Genomic DNA, 26,944 nt, shown 5'->3' on the forward strand with positions numbered 1-26,944 from the left:
ACTTAGTTATCCGTAGAGTGGGAGATCCGGAACTTCAATCACCCGAACCCTGAGAGCAATGGCTGTTCTCAAAGGAAAGGTGGGGACATCAGGCTGACAAGTAAATCTTGTTTGCTCTAGGAAGAGAATTTGTAGAGTGAAACTTGCAACACTAACTGTGGATTCTCTTTGCACCTCCTTGTATGCATGGCAATTCTCCCTGGTCCTTCCCAACTCAGAGTCAGTAAGAAGCAGCCATTGAGTCAGGGAAAGACCCTTACAGCAAAATAAGGAGGAAAAGAGGAGGTTTTTGAATACGACTTTGAATGAGGCTTTCCTTATTAGAATCTGCAGCCTTCACCTGTCGAGAGGCCATGTTTTTTTGTTTTTCATTTTTGGGCTGGTTACTTTTATTTATTTATTTATTTATTTATTTATTTTATTTTATTTATTTATTTTGGGGGAAGATTAGCCCTGAGCTAACATCTGCTGCCAATCTTCCTCTTTTTGCTGGGGAAGACTGACCTTGAGCTAACATCCATGCCCATCTTCCTCTACCTTATATGTGGGACGCCTACCACAGCATGGCCTTTGCCAAGCAGTGCCATGTCCGCACCTGAGATCTGAATCAGTGAACCCCAGGCCACCTGAAAAGCGGAACGTGAAAACTTAGCTTCGCTGAGCCACTGGGCCGGCCCCTCAGAGGCCATGTTTTGGAGTGTGCATTGCCCACATCCTAAATGCTTCAGGAAATAAAGGCTAGTTGGTTTGTTGTTATGGGTCCCAGGCACAGGAATCAAAGTTAATCATGATCCTCGGTTGGGAGCATTCTATCACCAGCACCAGTGCATGCAAAGCCCTCTTGAGTTTCTCTGCCCTTTGATCCATGATCTCCACTCTATTCCCTAGACCCCTGTAGGTAATCTACTCTGAAGAGCTTGCTTAGCCCTAACTATGCATGTGTCCTTTTAAAACATGCAGAGCCATTGTGTGAATGTATTTTAAATTAATTAATAATAAACTGGTCATTAGATTTTTAATAATAGCAAATTATTCATTTATGTTGTCATGTGTACATCTACTTTGTGACTTCTCTCTGCTACCATAAAAAAAGTCAAGGCATGGGGCTGGCCCTGTGGCCGAGTGGTTAAGTTCGCGCGCTCCGCTGCAGGCGGCCCAGTGTTTCGTTGGTTCGAATCCTGGGTGCGGACATGGCACTGCTCATCAAACCACGCTGAGGCGGCGTCCCACATACCACAACTAGAAGGACCCACAACGAAGAATATACAACTATGTACCGGGGGGGCTTTGGGGAGAAAAAGGAAAAAATAAAATCTTTAAAAAAAAAAAAAAAAGTCAAGGCATAAAATTTATGCAATGACCAAGAGATGCAAAAATGAAGTATAAGCTAAGTTATCCTGCCGCAAACAAGAGACCACGCAGACCTGGTAGGCTTTGCCTTTACCACTGAGGATGGGATGAGCCAGGTTTGTGGACCGGAGGGAGCTGATGTGGCATCAAACACCTGACAATGACCCCTGCCCGATGGCCTCATGCCTGTGATGTCTCTGCTCTCCTTAAGCCCCCAGGATGAGGATGAAACCTCGTGAAAAGGAAGAAAGACCCTGAATTAACAGAAATTTAGTTTCTACCATCCAGAAGAATGGAAACTCTGAGTAGAAATTAAGTAATTACAGAAAAATTAAAGTGGTTACATTTTGTAGGCAACTGATTTTTTTCACCTAAAATTTGTTTCTGCTATACACGCCCCTCCACCTCCAAGACTGTGCTTTTTGTTTTTTTTCTTTTATTTAGAAACTTCAAAAATATCCTAAATCTGGAATAGCTCAGGACCTAGAAATCCTGGATAAATGATCTTCTGTATACCAGGTAAGACAAGAGTTTAAAGGAAGTAGTTTGGCAAGTTAGAAAATAGTCATTCTTACTGTCCTGAGTAAAGACGCCTATGGAGCTTGTCTGCTAATAAAAACACTAGGATGGAGACACACATCACGGGATGTTCTGTGTGTTCTGCCATCAAGGCCATTTTTCCAGGGAGGACTCAGAAACCACATTTCAAAGCTTCTCTGTCAGAACTACAAGAGGCGGATACAAAGGTCAACACAACCACCAACTGTCCCCTGAGAGAGCCAGGAACCAAGCCTGGGGATCACAGTGCATGGGGGCTGTTCCTGGTGGAAACATTTTTTTGTCTTTAACCTTTCCCTTTAAGAAATTACCAAATATTTAGTCTGCTCATTAACATATATTTTATTTATCAAAATAGTCACACTTCATTAGGTTTTAAAAATTATGTTCAAATCTCTAAGTGAAATTTTAAAAACTAGATCTAATAGGTGAGGATTGCAGAAGGAAATATAGTAGAACTTTTTTTTAATCCTCCAAAAAAACCACTAAGAATTGCTATAAACTGAATGTTTGTGGCCCAGCAAAATTCATCTGTTAAATCCTAACCTTCAATATGATGGTATTTGAAGGTGGGGCCTTTGGGACGTGATTAGGTCATGAGGATGGAGCTCTCATGAATGGGATTAGTGACCTTACAAAAAGGATTCCAGAGAAATCCCTTACCCCTTTGGCCTTGCGAAGACGCAAGGTGAACCAGGAAAGGGTCTTTCATCAGACACTGAATCTGCTGGCACCTTGATCTTGGACTTTCCAGCCTCCAAAAGTGTGAGAAATAAATTTCTGTTGTTTATAAGTCACTCAGTCTATGATATTCTTTATAGCAGCCCAAATGGACTAACACAAGAAGCAAACATCAGCTAAAATTCAAAGGAGATAGCAATTCCTAAGTTCACGCATGGATGGTGCTCATATTTTTTTGACTGTATTGTTGGGGTATGAAAAGATTGATGGATAGCTAATGTCTACAGAGGGGAAAATAATTGGAAATGTCCTGAATTATATCTATTTTTGCTATTCAATTCCCAGCTACTTTTGGTTCTTTACCAAATTCTAGTGAACTGTAAATTGGTAGCATCTCCTTAAATTGGAGAAGAGAATTATAAAATAGATCATTTTATAATTAAAATAAATAAAATCGAAGACTGCTTTGAGCGCCTGGTGAGTAGGTGTGTGGAATTCATTATTCCAAGGATGGAGGAGAGCTGTGAGGTCATTCACAGCTAACAGAATCATAAAGGATCATCGAAAAAGTTTTTTGTTAGGACAGTCTTTGTCCTGAGGTTGACATCATCTCCTCCAAGAAGATAGACCTTGACCTTAGCCCACAGCAATCATTCTAATTATGTTTTATTCTGAAGTGGTTGGTTCCAAACAGAGTAGATTCCGGATGGGCTTCTCACCATAGATCATTCGGGCGCAGTTAGCCACCTTAGATCAATTCTACCAGGAGAAGTATTTCTCTAATAACACAGATCAAGCCAGCATCACCTAAGAACATATTTCAAGAAACTCCCACCACCAACCAGTCTAACATTCACTCCTAAAGTGTCTTCCAACCAGTGGCCAACATGCTCGGGAAGCAGCCCATCCTGCCTTTCTCAGCTCCTACAGCTCCCGGTTTCTGTTCTGCTTCAGATCAGGGCGCTGAACAGATGGTTATTCACACCTAATTCCAACAAAGACCACAGCGAACAAAAGGGACCCCCGGTGGCTTCTCTAGAGAGCACCTAATATTCAGACTTGCTTTTTTGAAAATCTTCATTGCTCACAAAACATTGAGTCAAACCACAGGACATTTACTCGACTCAAAATTCTTTCCAAACAGCCATGAAGCCCATCCATCTATTTTATGTCGGTGTCTTAGTGAAAGCTAACTGTCCATATTGTTTAAGTCAGCTAAAGTAACAACTTTGAGAACCAGTGACCTCCAGGCAGGCCCAGCGGCTCACTGTGCCTTAGGTAATGAATAGGACGCCTTATTTTTATTTATTACTCTTATTCTAGTCTCCTGGTCTTTTAAAAAGAAATGATTCTAAAACTAATATTTACTTGTTCCTCCAGAAATACTTTAATTGGCTTTGTGAAATCAATGGTTCCCTTGATAATTGATAAAAGAGTGTCTCTTTTCCCTGTCCTGGCAATATCTTGGTTTAAATAACAGGACAGATAATTCTTTCACAAATATGAAAAACAGATTTTCGGAAACAAGCTTATTTTATTAAGCCATGTTATTTAATTTTATCTGACATTTGCAAGTCATTTTTGCTAGTAAGCACTCTACATTAATACCTTGAGTTCACATAGAGTTTAACAATATGAATTTCCTATCAGAGGAAAGTACAATATATGTTTGGCAGAAGCCAAGTTCATGAAGAATTAACAGTTGTCAAATCCCAAAGGGAAACAAATTCTCTTCGTTCTGCTCTTGCCAGTTGTCATGCATCCAATTTGCACTTTCAAAATGCTGCCTGTTATCCCAGATTCAGAAATGAGAGGACTGCTAATTGCTTAGCACATCTATGCCCAACCAGATCGAGTCCAAACGTTTACAGGTGACCAATTGCCACAGAGATACAAGAAGTCTATCAACTTCAAATAATTTTCATACTAAGACTATCTAGAACGAACCAGAGAGAACAAGTTACTTTCATATATTTAAACAGATGTGACAGAAACCAATCTCAATTTACCAATTAAATGGATTCCTGAGAAGTTGTGTTAAATAAAAATTGCTCGTTGAATCTTACTTTCTTACTGACTTGTAATTTAAAGCATATAAAATATGGCTCAGAGTTTTACAATGTGGAAGCCAAGTAGTAATACAAATAGCAAATATTGAACAATCACAGATCTTTAAGGGGGAAAAAGTGTTTTTTCTTACTGTAAATAACACATATGAAAATACTCTGGTTTGAGGGGACCTTCAAATCTCTACCATCGTCTGGGCCTTTGGAAACACTGTTTCATCTGCAAAGAACCGTGTCCATCTGGAAAACTCCTACTCAGTTCTAAAGGTTCAACCCAGGTATCACTCCTCTACATATCCCGCCTTCTCTGCTCTGTAATCCCTGAGGAAAAAACATGTCCACACTGTTCCGTGAGCACTGAGGCAGAATTAGGGTACCTCTTTCCTCTCCTAGCACTTGAACATTTCTCCTTCATCACCGTGGGGACCAATTCTTGTCATCATTGTTGAGAAACTAGACGCTCCACTGGACCCATGCTCCCTGGAGAGAAGATGCTCAATACGCCTTTGGGGATGCAGTGCCTACATCAGCACCTGGCACCTCATTGGTGCTAAGTAAGCACTCGTGAAATAAATGAGCTATCAAATGAAGGAATTATAGAATTTAAAAGGGTACCTTGAATTCTTAAAAGCTTAACATAGGTACTGCCTAAGACTGACCCCTATGGATGATTCAGAAGCACTTTCAATTATCAGGTTCCTCATTCTCCTGTTGTCAGTACATGGGGGTATTTTTAGTTTGGTTGCTCTATGTAAGCCCTGAACGCTCTGATTTCAGAATCAACAGACTTCCTAGACCCTGATGTGCTCATGCATTCGCATCAGGATGACTCAGCAGTGGGCTGGGGCCCAGGGAACTCCACTTAACAATGTCTTAATCAGCAGACTCTTTAAACTGCTATCCCCAGCTGATTAGCAAATATTACTGGAGGGATCATGTAGTTTACAGAGCTGGAAAAGCTCTGGATGTGAAAGAAAGACCAAGATTGCCAATTAAAGATATGTGTCACATCCAAACAGCAAATACTAGAATGTGCAAAGAAGAGGGCATGGTCAAGGGCCGATATATTCTCACAAGCAGGCCATGCAGTGCCCACATCACACGCTTGTGCAGGTGGGGATCTCTCACCTGCAGACTCCAGAGAGCTGTCTGGGTGGATGGCTGAGCACACACCAGCTTTTAGAATCTCCCTGAGAAAGAGCTTGGAGTAAATGACTCCAGGACTGTGATTAATATCTTCACCTCCACAACCCTCAGAGGACTCAAGAAACCTTGGGATGTCAAAAAACTGGCAGATGGTTGCAAGGCAGAGTAGCAAATCAGAGGCAGTGGGCAAAACCAGCCAAGGAAAATGACCCACAATGTTCTTCTGCAAGCTCGAGTTGTGGGAAATTAAAGGCCGTCTTAGGCTACACTGGGTATTGAAGGAATTGCAACCAAAGTGATGACAGAGCCCTCAATGTTTTCAACAGAGGAAGAGAAGGCCAAACCAGAAATAAATTCCCAGCAGATCTCACTAGGAAGAGGGGAATTGGAAATGCTCTAATGAACCTTAGATGGCAGAGGGAGACAATACTCCTCCTTGTACTTCTCCCTTGTACTCCTTGTACATATCTTAGCTTGTTAATTATGAACGAAAAGCTTGGTAAGCTGGAGTCCATATTCTACCTGCTGAATCTTCAGCCCACAAAAGGAGTTTGATGTTATCCAAGATTTTGGAATCTTCTTAAGGCAACCACTGTAGCCTGTAGAGGATCAAGTCACAGATTGGCTTGAACTGAAACGACCTCAAGAAGGAGTAATGGAAGGGGGGCATGTAAAACGGAGGAGTCGGTTGCTGAAAGCTCTTGAAGTCAGTGTGCACTCTGGTGTTGGAAGCTCTTTAAACCTTCCATGGACAGTTGAGCACAAGCCAAAGCACAATAGTCCTCTATTGCTCTTTGAATAACTATACGACAAAATTTGTTTACAGAATTTACCTCAATGGATCTGAAAAATTCCTAATTCAGTAAACTTAAAGATTCCATTATTCTTTCTTCTGATTTTTTCTCTCCATAGTTAGTCCTATCTTGCTATCAACCTATTTCCAATTGTCCAAATTGTTATCGAGCTTTATAATGTTTACCGTTACCAAGAGCTGTTGCCTCTTCCGCATAGCAAGATCTAGATTTTGGAAATCTGAAGAGTTAATGGCATCTTCAAAAGTATCAACAAGGTGGGTACAAACAGACGTTTACAGTTGCTATTTCACATTATTCCACTGTTTCATCTAATGCACAGAACTAAGACTTGATATGTAAGCTACCAAATTTTGAATCTGTGATTTCTAACCATCTTTTACAAACTCTCTGAGAAAAAAAAATAAGGCAGTCCTCTACTTTCATACGAATAAAGCAAGTACAGTTGAGTACAACTTAAATAATATATTCTTCATAATGAGAGGACTCCCAGAGAGATATACAATAAAAAGTCCTACTTATTATACCTTACCTTTAAACATTCTCATACTCTTCATAGGTTTATTTCTGGTATTTCAAGGCTCTTAATATTTTGTCTGCTTTTCACACGTGAATACACAATTGGCAAGCTTAAAAGTAATGCATGCCTGGGCCTGCCTGGTGGCGTAGTGGTTAAGTTTGCATGCTCCATTTTGGCGGCCTGGGGTTTGCTGGTTTGGATCCTGGATGTAGACCTAGCACCTCTCGTCAAGCCATGCTGAGGGGTGGTCCCACACAGAGGAACTGGAAGGACACACAACTAGGATATACAACTATGTACTGGGGCTTTGGGGAGGAAAAAAAAAAGAGGAAAATTGGCAACAGATGTTAGCTCAGAGCCAATCTTCCTCACCAAAAAAAAAAAAAAAAGAACAAAGTAATGCACACCTAAGGATAATTCACCACAAAAGTTGCCATTTTTCCTCCAATTTTATGAATTCTTTAAAAACCTACACTTCTTATCACATATATCAGCATTGGAGTTCCAATATCTTCCACTCATATTTATAAATTAAAGCCAAAATTCTAGAAACATGGAAATAATTGTACAAACACTGCCTTTTAGACAGAGACAGCAAAGTGGCGAAAGTTGAGTAGTCTAGACAAAGGCAACACCACACACATGGTTCATTCAACAGTTGAAGGCCAAAGTCGGCCTTAGAATCATCAGTGTCTGCATGTGTGAGTAAATTTAAACTCAGAGGCCAGCTGTCCTCCCAGGTGACATTAGGAAACAATCACCCAGTTGCTGTGCTCTTTCTGTATTGCAGCCACGCTGGGACAATTTCAGTTTCTCACAAAGACGTCCCATCAAATGCCAGCTTTCATACAAGCAGTTTTCTCAGCCTAGAATGTCCTTTCTCCATTTATCCTCTCCAATTTGCATCTGCCTTATTCTAGTTCTTCAGTTCTCAATATAACCTTCCGCCAACCTCAGATCAGACTCTACACCTCCACCAGCGTCACTGTGCGCTGGGAGGGGGCTTAGCAACACTCCCCAGGCTTGTAAGGAGGTTTGGCGGCCAGCTTCCTTGGATGACCATTAGCTCTATACACACAATCTGGAAAACTGTCTCCTCTGTTCACTCCTAGATTCCCATTGCCTGGCACATAGTACACTCCCGTCAAATCTTCAAGGAATTGGATTAAATCAAGTTAAATGACAAGCTCAGTGAATATAATTTGTTTCCTGAATGAGATATTTCCCTTTGTCGTGTTTAGGTAGGAGGGAGACAGAGAGGAAGAGATTCATCTCTGCATCAAGGTGAAACAATGCCAGTGGACCGTGGTGGCTGTTTACATGGCATCCCAGTGGGACAGGTTTTCCTTCTGACAGATAGATCTCTTAGGGCCAAACAAAGCAAACCAAGGCTGTACTTTGGCCTGACATCTGCAATATTTCATCCATTTCTTCATACCAAGAAAGATCTGATCTTTGTGTGTAGCGGCATTGACTCTGATCTGTGTTGGCCATGTGTTCCTCCAAAGCCACGGAAACAAGCCAGTCTTAAGTTGGGAACTGGGGACTTAATTTAAATGTAAAACAGAAAGCTCTGATTCCAAAATGAGAGCCCAAATGAGTCCTATGCTTCTAGGTTTCTGAGATAAGGTGATATAACCATGACCCCAGAAGCTTGATTCCCAGTTATCACCAATGGCACCACCTGCAGCTACCAGACACACAGAGAAAGCAACCAAGCCACAGGGAAGGAGTTACATACACTTTATCTTAAACAATAGAGAAAACCCACTTGGGAAATAATCAGTCTTGGCCAAGGAGAAGTATTATTTCTGGAAATAATCAGAAAAGAGGAGGGATGATAAAAGAAATATAATCTTGCTTCTAAGGCAATAGTATTAACAATGACCTTTAAAAAATGTTTTTAAAAAAATACGTAGTTCAGTGAGTTCTCTTTCTTTGAAAGTGCCCTACAGAAACTCAACTTGAGATTCCTGCAAAGACTCTGGAGCTGGTTCTTTGCCTCCTGTTTGCGGTACCTGCTCACCAGCAGGTACGGGAATACTGACAGGCCCCTGCCTCACTGTGGTTTCACAAAGCAATACAGAAACAATTTTTGGCTTTACTGCAAATGTGCATAATGGAAAGCAAATATTATTAAAAAGACAATCATTTTTAGTGATTAAAATAATCCAAGGCAGAAAAAATTTCTCCCATAAGTTTCTAAGTTCTCATTTATCATCGTTTTGCCGTAAGAAGCCAGAGTAATTTTATTTTTCCTGACTTCTATTAAAAAGATCAATACATATGATTCCAAAGAGTCTCGGCTCATGAAAAGATGGAGCAGGGCTGTAATCACATATGAAAGTATTGGTTGTCATTAGCAGAAAGATTGATCTGAAAAGACAGCAGACCCAGAGTGAACGGACTTAAAATTTTCCATTGGGCTGCCCAGTAACTTTCACCTTCCAGATAATTGAATACAGATAACAGATTACCATATTAGAGGAAAGAATTGGATTGGGGATATTCAGTAGATATCCACTTTAGCAGAGCAATACCAAATTTCTCAATAATTATTTTCTTTGATGCAAAAAAATTAATGAGGCCTGACAGCACAAAGGCATTGTCCAATGCACATTTAAGTCAAAATTGTTAGATAAAATTTTTATATGGTTACCTGTGGCATCTGAGGCTCTGATGAATACACATGTTCAGCGGGCTTCTAAAACAGAGTTAAGGAACATGTTGAGGCAAATATCATGGGCTTATTCTGTGAATAGAGCTTCTTTCAACTTGCTTCAGTGAGTTATTGACATGATCCTTAGCGGTGATCGTATAGAACTCACAAGAACTGAACACTTGGGCATGCAAAGGGTATTCTTCACTGCATAGCTCTCCTCTCCGGAAACTCACAGTGTAGTAAAAATGCTAGCTATAAACCAAGATGGCATTTTTATAGGACTTTAGAAGTTCACAGTAAACTCAGAAATTCAGAGTTGTGGTCCAAGGACTTTCTAAACTGGAGATCAACATTTTTGATATCTTCATCCTTGTCTTACGTACGTACAACACTGACACACCTGAGGATGGATTCCCATGCTCCAGAATTGATAGAACAGATGAAAGAGGGGCTGAGACCAGGAGCAAGAGAGATGCTACTAAGCAAACTTTGGCCTCTGAAACTAAGGCATCTGAATATTTCATCACTCTTCAATCTCTTTACTTACGGAGCTGCCCCAAGTACCTGGACTTCTCCTAGTAATCAGACCCGTTCATAATTATTAACCACTGATCATTTTTATAACGACCTAAAAGCTGATACTGGAGAAAAATACCAACATCCATTCCCTCTAGCAATAATCTTGACAGTGTAAGTGGGCAAGTTGCATTTGTGTTAAGAACCACTGTTTGTAATGGACTTCAATAGAGTTTGATAGACATTTTATGTAAGTTGATACCCTATCATTCTTGTATGAATTCTTAAATGCTTTCATTACCTACATTTTACATAAAATCACATTGTCATGGCATCCGCTAGACTCTTCAATGCATACAAAGCAAAACTGTTTTCCTCCATGTCTAAATTAAACCAAACATAAACACTTGTTTTCGTGAAAATACCAGAAAATGTTCATGCTTTTGGAATTTCCTGTAATAATAGTATCAGGAGTAAATTCCTCTAAATACAGAGGACAGGAATAAGACCAGCCAGGAACTATTTTTAGTTTTTCAAACTTAGTAAATTCTTTCCCATTTTCAGCTCAAAGGATTATTTTTTCTTGCAATGAAGAAAACATCTCTATTTTACTAATGAAGTCAGTATTTTTAAGAAAAGGAAAAATATGACTTTTCCCATGTGTGCTTCGTACAAGATTCTGTGTACATGTTTATATTCCATGCTGGTGATGAGGCCACAACTTTTTTAAGCCAATGCTCTTTTCAAGAAGACTAAAGTAATCATCAGCCAGGCCTGGTGGTCCCGTGGTTATGATTCAGAGCTCTCACCACTGAAGGCTGGATTTGCTTCCCCATCAGAGAACCACACCACTCACCTATTGGTTGTCATACTGTGGCAGCTGGGTGTTTCTGTGATGCTGAAAGCTATGTCACCAGGATTTCAAATACCAGCAGGGTCACCCATGGTGGACAGGTTTCACTGGAGCTTCTAGACCAAAATACACTAGGAAGAAGGACCTGGCCACCACTTCCAAAATAATTAGCCATGAAAACCCTATGAATAGTAGTGGGGCATTGTCTGATACAGCCCCAGAAAGTGAGAGGATGGCACAAAAGGACTGGGCAGGGTTTGCTCTGCTGTACACAGGGGCTCTAGGAGTCAGAATTCACTCGATGGCACTAACAACAAAAGTAATAATCACTCAAGGGTACTATTATTTTAAAAGTGAAACATGATGCCTTTCCAAGACCAGAGTGGGCTATGGAAACTTCCCATCTTTGTCTTGATGAAGGGTTCTCGGAAGATGACTCCTGAGCCAAAAAACACCACAATGGACAGACAACCCACGATATAGCTATGAATGCTCAGTGACAGACACACCTCCCGCTGGGTCTTCATCCTTCCCCTGACCTTCTCTGTCTTTCCCGTGCCTTGACAAAAGGTCTGTGAGATGATACCCTGCGTAGATGAGCTTTCAAGGGAGATGACACAGTAGCTTGTGTAATGCTCCAAACCACGCTCTGGGCTCTGATTTGCACTAGGCTGCGCTAACTCTGATATGTACCAGTTGTATCTCATTCTTGTCCTCTGTGTGAAATCTGATATACAAAAAGTTTCTGAGGCATGAAACACGATGCAAATAGGGCCTCAAACAACCCACCTTTCCAAACACCATAGAAATTACAGCATATTTAAAAAAAAAAGACAAGACAAAACAAGAGCGAGAAAAAGCTATAATGTAACTGTGTTAGTCAGGGTTATCCAGAGAAACAGAACCAATAGGAGAGAGAGAGAAAAGAAAAGAGAGAGAGAGAAGGAGAGAATAAAAGGAACTGGCTCACACAATTATGGAGGCTGACAGTCTCAAGATCTTGAGGATAAGTCAGCAAGCTGGACACCCAGTAGAGCCAATGGGATGTAATTCCAGTCCAAGTCCAAAGGTCAGAGACCCGGGAGAGCTGAGGATGTAGTTCTACTCTGAAGGCCAACCGGCTTGAGACCCAGAAGAGCCAGTGTTTCAGCTCAAGAGGCAGGAAAGAGCCAATGTCCCAGCTCCAAGGCCATCAGGCAGGAGGAATTCTCTCCTGCTCAGGGGAGGTCAGCCTTTTTCTATTCAGGCCTTCACCTGATTGGATGAAGCCCACCCACATTAGGGAGAGCAATCTGCCTTACACAGTCTATCAGTTTAAATGTTAACCTCATAAAAAAAACACCTCAGCAAAACACCCAGAATAATATTTGAACTAATATCACCTCATGGCCCAAGTCAAACTGACATATAAAATTAACCATCACGGTAACCCTGTCAAATGCTAACCAAATACAATTTTACTTTTCTTTGTTTAATAAAAGTGACAATGTAACTCTTGTTCATCCCCTTTGGTATGATGATTCTTTTTGTCCATTTGGTTTAAATATGTTTTCTGCACTCCAACAAACAGGCAAGAGATGGGCAGTAAAAGTGCACTGAAAATTCATTTCCCCCCCAGCTCAAGCAAGCTAAAGGAACATTTATTTAATAAAATGGAGAATCAATAAAATTAAAATTTTAAGATGTCAAAGTCAATGCCAAGTTGTCCTCTAAAGATATTTGATAGGACTTCATTCTCTTCTGTTTGTTAGGAAAAACTTTATTAAAAGTAGAATTAATTTAATGATCATCATACTCGTTGGTTTAGTGGTGAGAAGTTTGACTAAGAAACATGCATCCAGCTTCTATTCCTTTGAAACTGCATTTTCCAATTCTATTACACCCTTGCTACTCAAAGGGGTTCCACAGATGAACAGCGTCAGCATCTCCTTGCAGTTTGTTGAAAATGCAGATTCTGGGCCTCACCTTAGACCTATCAAATCAGAATATCTGGGGGGTGGGGTGTAGGAATTGGCGTTTTAAGAAGCTCTGCAGGTGATTCTTAAGTATGGTAACATTTGAGAATCTCCACATTAGATAACACTTTATCCAGTTCACAGAATCACATATGGCACAGATTAAACCTCAACCAGAGAAACTTAGTACTATCATCCAGTTAAAGCCTAATTTATCAGTCAAGTTGGCACATACTCCAACTTCATGGAATTTTGTGTTTGACTATGTTTGTTCATTCTCTCTAAATTTTGAAGGATTGTATTCATTTTGCTAAAGTTAGCAGTAGTACAGAATATCAAGATATTACAATATTAATATTTAACACTAAATTAAAATATTAAATTAAATGTAATATTAAATATTAATTTGCTTTGCATTTCATTCCACCATCTTGACATAAATAGATATCCCTCAGAAAACATTTCAAGTTGTCACTACTTCTCTAATTATTCATATTTTCAATAAAAAGTTAGGCATGGTCAACACATATGAGCAAGCTGTTGGCCATAAATACCAGACAGAAAAGTACTGGCTTAAAGTAGTTGGTCTGTTTGTTGTGGAGCATCTGTTAATTCTGCCTCCCAAATCCCACCTTAGAAAAAGATTCTTGTGCACTTGTAGTCTTTAACTGGCCCAGATACCCTCTTTGCAACAAGAAAATTAAAAGAAGTCAACTTTGAAATAGTGGAGTTTTCCTTCTCTTTTCCCAAGCTGGGTTCCCAATGTCTTCTCATGTCCGTACTACACAGTGATAATTCCCCATCAAGACATCCATTGTCTACATGTTGGCCTTTGCTGCCTCTGAAACTCCTCTCACATGGTTGCCTTTCCCCAATATCATCCTCACTAACCAAGCCCTGCTCTCTAGACCTTTCTTTCCCCTTTTTCCAAGTAAAAATGTTCTATACTCTTTCCCATTCTCAATTGACCTGATATCAACTACTTACCTGTTCAAAATCTGTCTGATACCATTCCCATTGAGATAACAATAATGAACAATAACTTAGCATTGTGTTAGGTGATGATTTGATGCAAGGAGGGTCTTGGAGCTATAAAATCAGAGTTCAAGACCTAGCTACAGTTCTGTAACCCTGGGGAAGGTTTTGCCCTCAGAGAACTTATAATTTAATAAGGCAAATAAGACAATTAAAATACAGTAGACTGGCAAACACCAAAGAAAGTAGCAATGTCCTGGGGGAATCAAGAACAAGAGAGCTCACATCCAGTTGGACATGAGCTCTTGGAACAGTTTCTCAGGGGGAGCCACCCTGGTTCACAGTAAACTCATTCCTTCCTGGAGTCACACCTGAAACAGATAGGTATACCCCAAACTGCTCCATCTGGAAATGAGAACTGTGCCCATGCACACTCCTGCCAAGTTGGCTTTCCTCTTGGCTCTGAGCAGAATAAAGCTCATCATGTAGTCCTACTGGAGTCATTCTGATATCAGTAGCCAAGGACAAGAAGTGTCTTCATTGTCCCTTGAAACTAGTCTTGTGGCAATGCAAGATATGTGTGAGGAGTGTATGCTTGTGTGTGAACAGGGACAAGTGTGGGTACAGGATCATCTACAATTCTTGCCTCAAGCTAACAAGATAGCTTTCCTGTCTATCAGTAAATAAGGGCAAATTGAGTATTCATTGTGGACAAAGCTCCATGAAACATGGCTCTAAACAATGCAGAACCGGTCCCTGCCCTCCCAGAGCTTAGACTCTACATGGACATAGAGACATCAAACAAATAATGACTAATGTAGACTAAAGTATAGTTGCAAGTTCAAGAGTAAAGTCTACACAGCTGCCCGACAGTGATTACTCTTCTGTCCTACAGTTCCAGGATGTACTGTTGCAATGAAGAAGATTATGATTCTTGTTCTTCTATTGAGTGATGTTGCAAATACCTGTCTCGATTCCATGGATAGCTCTGTTGCCTCAGCATGGAGGCCTCATTTATTCCTGGAACCACTCTCTAACACAGTGGTTCTCAGCCTCCAGGTGAGCACAAGGGTAATCTGAGGGGCTAAAGTACAGGTAGCTGTCTTCACCCGGAAATTCTGACTGACTTGGTCTGGGCAGGGATAAGTCTCTGCCATATTTGGAAATCCCACCTGAGTGGTTTAAAGCAAATGGTTATGTGAAGTGCCCTGAGAAACCCTGTAACCTAGAGGTGAATGAACTAAAAACCCCATTTTCCTTACGCAGACAAATTAAGAACATAATTTGATATGCTACATTCGCTGCAGAATATCTCAAAAATATGCACAGATATTCACATATAATACTTTTCTTGCCTCCCAAAGACAGTAAGAGGCAAACAATTCTGAAATAGAAGAAAATTCACAATCCTGAGATTTGAACTCTTTGTAAGGAATTTTTAGTGTATGACTTCAATATGTGCTCCAAGTTTAAAAGATTATTCATTTACCATTCAGTTTTTTAAAATATTCATTGGTAAATCCCTCTTTTAGGCAGCATGAAGAAATATCTAAATGAAAGAAATATGCTAAACCAAAGACTAAATACTGCCAACAATTCACAATAGGAAGAAAATCAGCTTCAACATTTGATCTAAACCACAGATAAAACAGAGGTTTTTCATGGTAACCCTCAAGTAAATTCTTTGGTTTTCTTTTACTATTTTTAAATGACAGACAACTGGGGGAAAAACTGTATTTTTACCAATTTAATTTTTCTCTTTGGCATAATATTGACTCAAAAGCGATGTTGTCAATCATCACAAGTAAAAGAAAAGGACCTTTTCTTTTACAGAGGAGGTGAATGCTTTGCAGACTGGATGTGAGCAAGTCTCTGGGTGAAGACATCATTAGCTTTGGACGGTCTCGTGTTTAATTTGTGTGGACTTCCCTCTTTGGTCCTCTGCTTGACTCTTATTACACACTCTTCCTGGGAGAGCCCTTCATGTACACATATTTGGCTACCTCCTGTATGCTTATAACTCCAAAAACTATGTCTTGAGACAAAAACGTCCTGCCTGGGTATCAGAGTCATCGCCAAATTCACTTCTAGATAACCTATAGGCTCCTCCAATTCAACGTGTCTAAGTATAAACCCATTAACTTTTCCCCCCTCCCCACCCTCAATTCAAACCTCTTCAGCCTCTCCTACTTGCTTCCTCAGTGAATGGCAGAGCCACTCAACCAGTTGCCTAAAACAGAAATTATACGTAATCCCAGACTCTCCCTCTCCTCATTATATCCCAGTCTCTTAGCTCTGTCTCTTCCACTTAAGTATCTCACACTCTTCTCCTTCTTCCACAGCCACTGTCTTAGTTATGACGTTCTACCTCGTATCCTTGTCTTCAGTCTTATTCCCTTCCAGTTCCTCCTCCACACACTGCCAGCATGATGAACTGTGATTGATAACTAGTGATTTTGCTTCTCTGATTAATATCTTCCAACAGTGCCTCAACACTTCAAGTTAAATTCCACACTCCTCATGAATCAGGTCCTTTCACCCTGCCATCCTTTTTCCCACTGGCTCCAACAAGTATTCTTCCTATGACTTGACACATGCTGCCTTCTCTGGCCCGAGTATCCTTTCCTTCCCACCAACTGACCACCTTCTCTGCCTGCCTAACTTCCACTCAGCTCAGTGGCCTTTTCCTAAGGGAAGCCATCTCTGATGTCCTCAGGCTAAGTCAAGTCACCTTATCTGGCCCCTAGGTCCCTGTGCATGTCTCTATTAGCGAACTTCTCACACTGTTTGGTATTGGTCAGGCTATTGTTCATCGGCCTCCCCCAAGCCGACTGTGTGAAATTTGAAGGCAGGACTGTGCTCTGTTCATCTTTTTATCCCTCATGCCTAGCACAAAGCTTATCACATAAGAAGAACTCAACTGTTTATGAATTATTTTAATTAATTAAAGCTATTCACTGAGCTTCATAATTATTGTCATTCAAGAATGAATAGTTGAAAACTTCAGAAAGCATATGACTCTTCAACAAACTTCACTCCTCAAAAACAAAGCACCAACAATGAAAATCTATATTCTAAAGTTATATAAAGGTTGGAAATTGAAAAATTGGGTCAACCAGGGTTTTTTTCTACATTGTGCCAAATAACTGATTTGATAGTTGCTGTTGTTTAAACCGTCATGTTCTCTGATACTTTCAAGGCAGATGAGTCAATGGAGTAGTTGTTCAAGTATCATGTAGATTCAATCCGTGGGAAGCATTAGCAGACACGACTGAGTTACTGCAACCTACTCTCTCGAGTGCCTTTCTGAGCATCTATTCCATGCTAGGCATAGAAGCTATACCAATGCTTCTCCAAATGTAGCCCATGGACCACCTCCATCTAAATCACCTGAGAGTCTTACTAAAAATACATATTCTTACACTCCATCTAAGATGCCCTAAACCACAATCTCTAGAGGCACGGCCTGGGTGTCTGCATTTTAAGAAGGTCCACTTTACCAATATTTACTCAAACTAAAGTTTGAGAGCCATTGGTCTATGCTTTGGACAGTCTCACAGAAAGTGACAGAAAAGAATAAGGGAGTTGGGAGATGAGGGTATGAGGAAGGGCAAGTGGGAAGAGAGGGTAGTGTATTAGTTAGGATACAGGGACAGCTGAGATGACAAGAAGACTCAAGATAGTAGTGGTTTAAACAAAAAGAGTTTATTTCTATTTCACATAATGATCTGGGTACATAGAGTCCAGGGCTGATACGGAGGCATCAAGCTCTCAGGGAGCCAAGATTCTTCTACCTTGTTGCCCTGCCATCCTTAGGGTCTTTCTCTCATCTGCCAGGTCCAAGATAGTTCATTATCTCATCCTCATTCTAACCAGAGGAGAGGGAAAGGAGGACGGTGCTTCCCCTTAAAGGCAGAAGCCAGAAGATGCGCTCCCCATGCCTGTTCATATTCCAGAACTTAAACATGTAGCTTCACCCAACTACAAAGGAGACTGAGAAATGTAGTGGGGCTAGGAAGAAGTCCATGAACCCCACTAAAAATTGGGGTTCTATAACAATTGAGAAAAGGGGGACCAATTTGCAGTCTCTGTCACCTGGGAAGAAGAGGAAGGGGAGAGAGGGGAAAGAGCTAGGAGAGTAGGTGGAGGGAATGAAAAAATATCAGTTGCTGTCAATTCTTTAAAACATCCTCCACCTCCAATCCTCTGCCAATACGTCTAATTCCAGCCTGGTGTTCCTGATTTTCCAAGCTCCTTTAATCAAGATTGTTGAATTCACATTTGCTCATATCCCTTCAGCCTTGACCTTGGACATTGACATTGATTGGAAAATAATCTGCTGCCAATTTTTCCAGTATCATTGGCATAATGGGCTACAGGCACAGGCTGTTCATCCAAGTTCTCTGCTTTATATTAAAAGTCATGGACTTGGGGATGAATTCTAAACAGCAGTTTCCTCGTTTGTGGTTAAAGATGATGCTGTTTGATCAGTCCTACCACAGCACTCTTTCTGTATGAATAGTATCCCCTGGAATTGGGCAATTTCGTGGCTCTGTGCTTGGTGAATTGAATTTCCTTGTGATAATCATCCCAACTTTCACATGAGAACTGCACTTTGGTTTGTAATCTGGCTGCTGGAGAAAGTCTAAACCATGAAGGGACAGGCAGCCCTGGTGCTATTCCTACACAGACTACCCTTCCTGCAGAGTAAGAACTGCCGTGGCCTCATGCCCGGATGCTGACCTATGAAGAACAACCCCCTCCAGCCTTTCATGGGCCTAAGATGAACCATGTGACATTCATTCCACGGTTTAGACATCAGGTCAGATCTTATTGCTTTTGGACAACAGCCATTCTGTGATTTACGGAGCAAAGAATAGGTACAATACAATCCTCAGAGTATGTTACAAAGTTAGAGGGTATTTCTAAGCATGAAAATATGCAACATTTCAGGGGTAATGTCATAAAAACAGGCATCAGACCAATAGATCACTGTCTCCATTCAACTGTAATCTCTAAAAATAACTTTAGCTCTCATTTCTGAGAATGAGAGAGAAACTCTAGAAGTTACATTCATGTTTTTAGGAGTCCATATGTAACCTAACGTTTCCAAAACTGAACTTGAATATAATCTAGTTAGAATTACATCCCCCAAGGACATTTCAGTATAGATTCAGATTCACAAAGCGAAGTAAAAGATAACGTGGTTTTATTCCAAAGCGCAGACTTAAACACATGGCAACACTCATCATTCTCAGAGTTCTCAATTGCTTCATTTGCTCCCAAGAGTCAAATGGCTTCTATAAGAAAATTACATGTGGTCAGAAAATTACAGGAGGCCTGGTTTTTAGGGAGTAATGATCCATTCATTTGATAATTTGCTAAATGCTTACTCTTTCTACTCATCATTTTTTCCTTCTTGGTTAGCATATCATGCAAATGGTGACAAGAGATAAAGAAGTAGACATGCTCCCAGAAAAACAGGCAAAAATGACTAAAAACCACAAAATGTCTTTAAAAATAAACTTAATATTTTTTAAATACCTCGTATGACAAATATCAGTGGAAAAATTTAAATGTGCTATTGTAGACCCACAGACACTGATTTTCAGATGGTGATGACATCTCCCCCATCACTGGGATCGATACCAGTGAAAATGGTCACTGGGGACATCTGAGGACAACTCCAAATAGGCGTCTGGCTGTGGGCAAATCCACCCTGTCTCTAGAGAATTCTACAGGATCCCAAGAGTGGTTTTTAAAATGTGAGTATGTAAGAAACAATGATCTGTAGGCTATTGTTTTATAGATGAATTCTTGCATATAATTATTCCAACATTCTCATTTTTTGGCCATTCTTGTCAGTTTTCACTTTCTTGTTGGCCACTTTTCAGTGTTCGCCAGAACTTAGAGCAGTAGCAGTGGAAACCAAGGAGCAACTCTGCATTATTACTTGCTGCTGTGCCTGCTGATATGTGGTGATGAGAAGGATAGAACTAAGAGCCAAGATGACTTTCCACTATGAAATGAAAGATGAGCAGAGGGACAGCCTCATGTGCCTGGGGAATGTGGCCAATTCTAATATGTCCACAGAGCATCCATGCCAGGTGACCTAGTGTTGGGAAAATCAGACAGATTTTTCCTAGGCTTAGTGTGATATAATAGCCAGGATTTTAAATATGTCAGCTCTTTTTGGTGTGATTTAATACTGCTTACTTTAAAGAAAAACTGGAAAATCTACATGAACAGTTTCCAGCTGTCAGCTCTAATTTCCCTTGATGGCCCATGACAAGGAGCTCGTAGCATCATTGAACAGTTTTGACTGTATCAGAAGAGGGTTGATTGGAATTTGTGCTCACCCTTCTCTTTCTCATCACTATTTCTCAATGTTCCCAGGAAACGTAGCCAATTTTCAGGCTTCTCCAGCCAAGCAGGATGGGAAAAAAGACATTTACACTGGATGGCTTCTAAAAATTTTTTATACTAATTTCAATATTTTAAGAAAATAACTCTGTGATATTCCAATATTAACAGAAGGATGAAAACGTTTCTTCAGAGATGTCTAACTGCTCATGCCCTATGTATCTCCAGTCTTAGATAAAAATTTTCCATTCTGCTCCTGAGACCAATTAGTTACAAGGCTGGAAAGTCAAGTGGACATTGCATTTTAATGAATTTCTCGTTTGAGTTTTTCAGGATGAAGAGAGTGAAGCACAGAGAAATATTTACTTTCTAGGCTATAAGAGCAAAAGAGAAGGCTGTGATATATTGATGTTGAGAACCTAGCTCATTACCCGCACATAATAGTCACTTAATGCATTTTTTTGCTGTACACTAAATGACTCTTTCCAGTGAGTACTTCACAATTTTTCTGTCACTCCATATACTCAAAGCTCTAACAAGATCTTTTTTTTTTAAAGATTGGCACCTGAGCTAACATCTGTTGCCAATCTTGTTTTTTCTTTTCTTTTTTTCGTTCTTCTCCCTAAACCTCCCCCAGTACATAGTTGTATAGTCTAGCTGCGAGTGCCTCTGGTTGTGTTATGTGGGATGCTGCCTCAGCATGGCCTGATGAGCAGTGTCGTGTCCACACCCGGCATCCAAAACAGTGAAACCCTGGGCCACGGAAGCAGAGTGCCTGAACTTAACCATTTGGCCATGGGGCCAGCCCCTAACAAGATCTTTTTAAAGGTTTGAGTCCATGATTTTTATTCAAGAGTTTTCCAGTGGGACTTTTCTTCTTCTAACTAGAAGCTTTCTCTTGAACCCAAAGGCTCAGTTTAGTAAGGGAGCAGAAGGGCTTTGACGTCAGACAGACATGTTCAACAGTGTCCTTCTGCCACTTGCCTAGACTGGCTCAGCAAGTTGCTTAATTTCTCTGAGCCTCGCTTTCCCTACCTCTATATTACTTACGTCACAAGGCTATCTATGGATTAAATGAAATAACATGTATAAAAAATAATGAAATAATACGTGTAATAAGATGTATAAAACAACAAAGTGCCTGACACTCTGTAAGTAGTCTATTTATGATGACTACTTTATTAGTGGTAATATCATTATCATTATCATCTACTTGAAACTTTAAATAACTCTATAGCATGCTTTATAAATTAAATACCATTGTATATCTAATGGAGAAAGTTTTCTTGCTCATAAACTATATAAGCTGTTTTTTTGTACTGTATAATATCAAAGGAAGTTTGCCTTAGCTCTTGTAATGTCCAGGGATAGATAAATAAATAATAAAGTATGCAGATCCTTGGATGCAAATTTCTCTAGGGCTTTCTTTTTTGTTTGTTTGTTTAGGTTTTTTTTTTTTTTTAAAGATTGGCACCTGGGCTAACAACTGCTACCAATCTTATTTTTTTTTTTTTGCTGCTTTATCTCCTCAAACCCCCCCTGTACATAGTTGTATATCTTAGTTGCAGGTCCTTCTAGTTGTGGGATGTAGGACGCCGCCTCAACGTGGCCTGACGAGCGGTGCCATGTCCGAACCCTGGGCCACCGCAGCAGAGCACGCAAACTTAACCACTTGGCCATGAAGCCGGCCCTACGGCTTTCTTAAGTAGCCTATAAAATGCTTTAATATTTTATATATGTGTGTGTATATATATATATATACTCGGTCACAAACTAGCTGTAATTTTTGCAAAAGTCAACAGCCTGTCAATGACCACCAAATACGTTGGAGAAAGTAGCATACATCCATACACATCCTCCATGCAATAAGTGTGGGATTGACCATTACCTTGGAGAAGTGGAGAGACAACATCAGTTGCTCTTCTAGAAGGTTCCATGCCCCACATATTGACTTTTCACCTGTGAAAGGCAATACACACAAGTTCAAGAGGCTCAGCAAAGACTCCGTTACCTCAGGCACCATGGGAAGCTAAAAAGGAAATGGGTTGCTCCTCTCAAAGAACTTGAGAAGAGAGTAATACAATGAACCCAGAGGAGGAACGATGTCCATGAGGAGGACGTAAGAAATGCACAGCCAAATACGAGCAACGACAGGAACTTGAAAATGAAAAGATAGTAGAGTCCTTTAGGCCATTACTCTCAGTTAAATAACTGAACTACAATGGTCTGGACTAATCTAAAATCAATAAAAACTGGCACATATACGTAGGCTCTCAAAATCAAAGGTGAAAAGGCACACCATCTCGTTTTCTCTCCCCATCTACTGCTAAGCCCCATCGACAACTCATCCCCTTGTGTGCTCTCAGGCAGCACCTAACTTCTGAACTGTCCTCAAGTTTGTATTTGACATCTCTCCTTCCAACTCTCATTCCATTAAATGGATATTTCCTTTGGGATGTTCCACAAAGACCTTAAACAATCATAAGCAAATCCTATATTCACTCACTCTTTTTTAATTTAAGTTAAATCTTCATCATTTGTAACTTGCAAACCAGTCCATAATTTGTTTTCTGATTAAACAATTGGTCAGCTGGATTAACTGAACCCTTCTTGTTAAATTTTGTGGCGTCAAAACCCCCTAAACCTGTCTACAAATGTCCTCATCCATATATCTTACATCCATCTCTTCTAAATCATCTTATTACCAGCAATAACACTGTAACCTTCTGGCTTCTGAAAGTTTGCCACTTTGGGCTCACCTTCAACTCTGCCTCACCCTCAAGGGTCGGGGGGTCGCAGTAGTGGGGGAGCACCAATCTACAGTCTACAAGCTCTACAATCCTCCACAGTCTACAAGCTCAAGATGGCTGGGGTAAGAAACACCCAGTGTGACTGTGCCTGAGCACTCCCTCCAGAAGGCCCTTAGAATAGATCACAGATGGGAGAGGGCAAAGACGGAAGCCATTGATCAGCCTCCTAACTCCATGCACACCTGCATCCCACCCTTTAAAGGCATAGGGATTGATTCACTCCTACTTTCAATTGAGAAATATTAATTGAGCACCTACAAGTATCAAGCACTGCTTTGCTGTTGATGATGGAGATACAGTGATGAGCAGAACCAACAAAGTGCCTGCCCATATGGAGCTCGAATTCCAGAAGGATCTGTTTCTTGGTAGGAAGAAAGAGGGGTCTGAATAACAGAACTTCCAGCTGATGTATGATATATTTTTCAATCTTTCTAAAAGTTTTTAATTGCCCCCAGTCTAATTTCTAAGCCAAATTTCATTCCTTCTGTGCAAAATGGCACGGCCAGTCTGACCGCCAAATACCAAGAGGCTTTCTTAACTATTCAAGTACACGGTTGGCCAAAGAAAGCTGGCTGCTCCGAAACGACATGGCAAAACACGTAGGGTAATTTTAATCAATTCTTTCAGCCAATTTTAAAGGTATTTCTCACAAAGCACAGTCTTGCTAAAACATTTCTTTAAACACAAAGAGCGCTTTGTTTCTAAACCCTCGAGAAATAAAGAGAGCACCCAGACCCTATGCCTGTTTTGTAAGTTAAAGTGAAAAAATACGACACTGAAACTCGTAGTTGATATCTCTTCAGAAGAGAAATTCATCAGCAAGGTAATAATTCCCAGTAGCTATACAAAGAAACCACAGTCTTCAGAAAAACCACATAACAGAGAATGGAATACTGGGAGCAGCCCACATAATCACTCAGGATAGATAACTGTATTAAAAATTAAATATAAATTATTGTGGGCATTATAGTTTTGGCTCAAGATGAAAAAAGTGCTTTATGTTACTTAAAAGTTTCGGTAACTGCCTTAAATTTGGCTCCGTCGAAAGTAAGCCTACCCTGAGTAAATAAAAAGCATTTATTTGAAATATTGCTTTCAATACAATTGCAGGTTAAAAAATATCTCCTGAATTTTCTAAAAGTTGCTATATGGCATTGATCTTTTTTTTAAAAGTACTAAAAATAGATACAAAGAGGAGAATTTTAAACAGGGCCTTAAGGAAGATTACTTTAGTATATGAAAATCTCTTACTGAAACTCGAAGAAATGCAAAAACCAATTCCAGATGATTTTTGAATCTAAACATGAGGAGAAAAAATAAATATTTTTTAAAAATATAAAAGAATGTCTTCATGACCTGAGAGTAGGTAAAGATTCCTTAAATTACACAAAAAGAACGGAGCTTAAAAGAGAAAAAGATGAATTAGATTATATTAAAATGAGGAATTTCTGGTCATCACAATTAAGAGAGTGAAAAGGCATCCCACAGAGTGGAAAAAGATGCTTACGATACAAACTCCAGCAAAGCACTGATACCCAGAATATGTAAAGAATTCCTACAATTCAATAAGAAAGACAACCCAATAGAAAAATGGGCAGAAGACTTTAACACACACTACACATGAAAAGATATCCAATTGGCCAATAAATTTGTGAAGAGGAGTTTGACTTCTTTCGTCATTAGGGAAATGTAAATTAAAACCACACAAAGATACCTTCCATCTCCATCCATATGACCGGAATTTAAAAGGAGGATAATACCAAGCAGAGCAACTGGCACTCTCATCTTGGTGGGATGGTAAATTGGTACAAATACTTTGGAAAACAGTTTGGCAGTATCTGCTAAGCAGAAGTTTTCAAAGTGTGGTCGCTGGACGAGAAACATCAGCATCGCCTGGGAACTTGTTAGAAATGCAGGTTCTCCAGCCCCACCCTGGACCTACTGCATCCGAAACTCTCCAGGTGTGTCCTAGAGAGCTGTGGTTTAACAGGCCCTCCAGGTGATTCTGATTCGTGTGAAATCTTGAGAACCACTGTGCTAAACCTAAACATATGAGTACCCTGTCACCCAGAAATTGCACTCTTAGACATAGGTAACAGAAATGTGTACAAATATTCACCAAAAAGCACGTGCAAGAACGTTTACAGTAGCAGCACTTATAACACCAAAAACTGGAAACTAGCTAAATGTCCCTCGTCAGTAGATGGACAAATAAGCCATGATACAGTCACTTAATAGAAATCCACACAGCAATGGGGATGAATAATCTACAATTTCATGCACCAATGTAGTGAACCTCGCATACATAACTCGAACAAAAGAAGCCAACACAAAGCAATATATCCTGTATGATTCCGGTTATAAAAAGTACAAAAACAGGCAAAACCAAATCTGCTGTTGTAAGTCAGGGTAATGGTTAAGCTTGGGAGGGACCAGGGTGGAAACTGACAGGGGCTCAAACAGGATTTCTGGATGCGATAAAGCTTCTATTTCTTGATCTAGAGTTGGTTACACTGGTGGTCGGTTAGTGAAAATTCACTGAACTTGTAATATTCATTGTAGACTTGTAATATGGGTGCTTTTCTGTGGCTATATGCTACTTCAGTTAAAAGGTTTTTTTTAAAAAAACTGATTAAAATAGTTATTTGCAAGTTGTATAAGTGAGAACTACTTCAGATAAAATATTTGCATTAGAAAAAGTTTAGGACACTAAAGAATAATGAAGAACATCAAAAATAATATACCACTCTGGGGAATTGTCGTCAGTATGGCAGCAGAAGGTGGGGGGAGATGTTTGCAAGATCATGTGCCAACGAAACCCTCCCTGGATGGTTCCATCTAGGTACTAAAAATGTCCCTGGGGTCTGATTGGGCAGTAGAAACCCACCAGTGGGCATAGCTCATCGGTAAATCTAACCTTTAATAATTAAAATGTAAGCACTATATTTCTATAGCCCTTAACTCCGTTGGAATTTTCAGTGGATGTAATTACATTAACCTACTCATCAGTCAGGTTAAGCAGCCATCAGAGGAGCAAAGTGGAAACAGTCAAACCCATTAACCAGCTGACGTTCGCTTCTGATTGAAGTTCGTTAATTTTGTTGCCAGCAGAGTCAGTAGATTTAAAAAAGACAAACCTTATCTCCTCTCCGTCACCAGAAAAGCCTTCATTCCACCTTGTACTCCCTTCTGAGTAGCTTCTGGGCTCTGATTCAGACATGGGTTCAGTCTGGTGTTGACCAACGATGTTGACCTCGACCAGTTACATCACCTGGGTAACTCAATATGAGCGACACACCTACTCTTTCTTTCTTTTAAAAAATCTTCTCTATTTCAGTTTTTAATTTTTGAAAAGGCCATTTGTTTGCATAGTTAGAAACTCACAAAGTACAAAGGGCTATACGGAGAAACATTTCCCTCCTCATTCTACTCTCCAGTCACTCCATTCCCCTCTCTGGAGGCAACCAATGCTACCAGTTTCCTATGCAGTTTTCCGAAGATTGAATGTTTATTGGGAAAAAACCTATAGCTTTATCTATATATTTCGTCTTATCCTTCCTTCCTTTCCATACCAATGAAAACATATCACACTGTTCTGCATTTAACATTTCAACTTTCCAACAGTTAAAAAGGGACATTCTCCCTTTTTTATAACTGCATAGTCATCCATTGTGTGA

The 26,944-nt window shown here is 40.1% G+C and overlaps 1 long non-coding RNA gene across 1 annotated transcript in view; it reads right to left on the reverse strand.

Moving 5' to 3' along the window:
- The window catches only part of LOC123278372 (uncharacterized), a 102,520-nt gene extending 76,019 nt beyond the window's left edge, over positions 1-26,501 (reverse strand). Inside the window, exons 1-2 of the long non-coding RNA XR_011495400.1 lie at positions 26,405-26,501; positions 22,346-22,416 (exon numbers count right to left, since the gene is read on the reverse strand). This is a non-coding gene — a long non-coding RNA (uncharacterized lncRNA). The remainder of the gene's footprint in view (positions 1-22,345; positions 22,417-26,404) is intronic.
- Between the last annotated feature and the right edge of the window lie 443 nt (positions 26,502-26,944).

The sequence above is a fragment of the Equus asinus genome, chromosome 18, assembly GCF_041296235.1.
Source record: "Equus asinus isolate D_3611 breed Donkey chromosome 18, EquAss-T2T_v2, whole genome shotgun sequence".
NCBI lineage: Eukaryota > Metazoa > Chordata > Mammalia > Perissodactyla > Equidae > Equus > Equus asinus.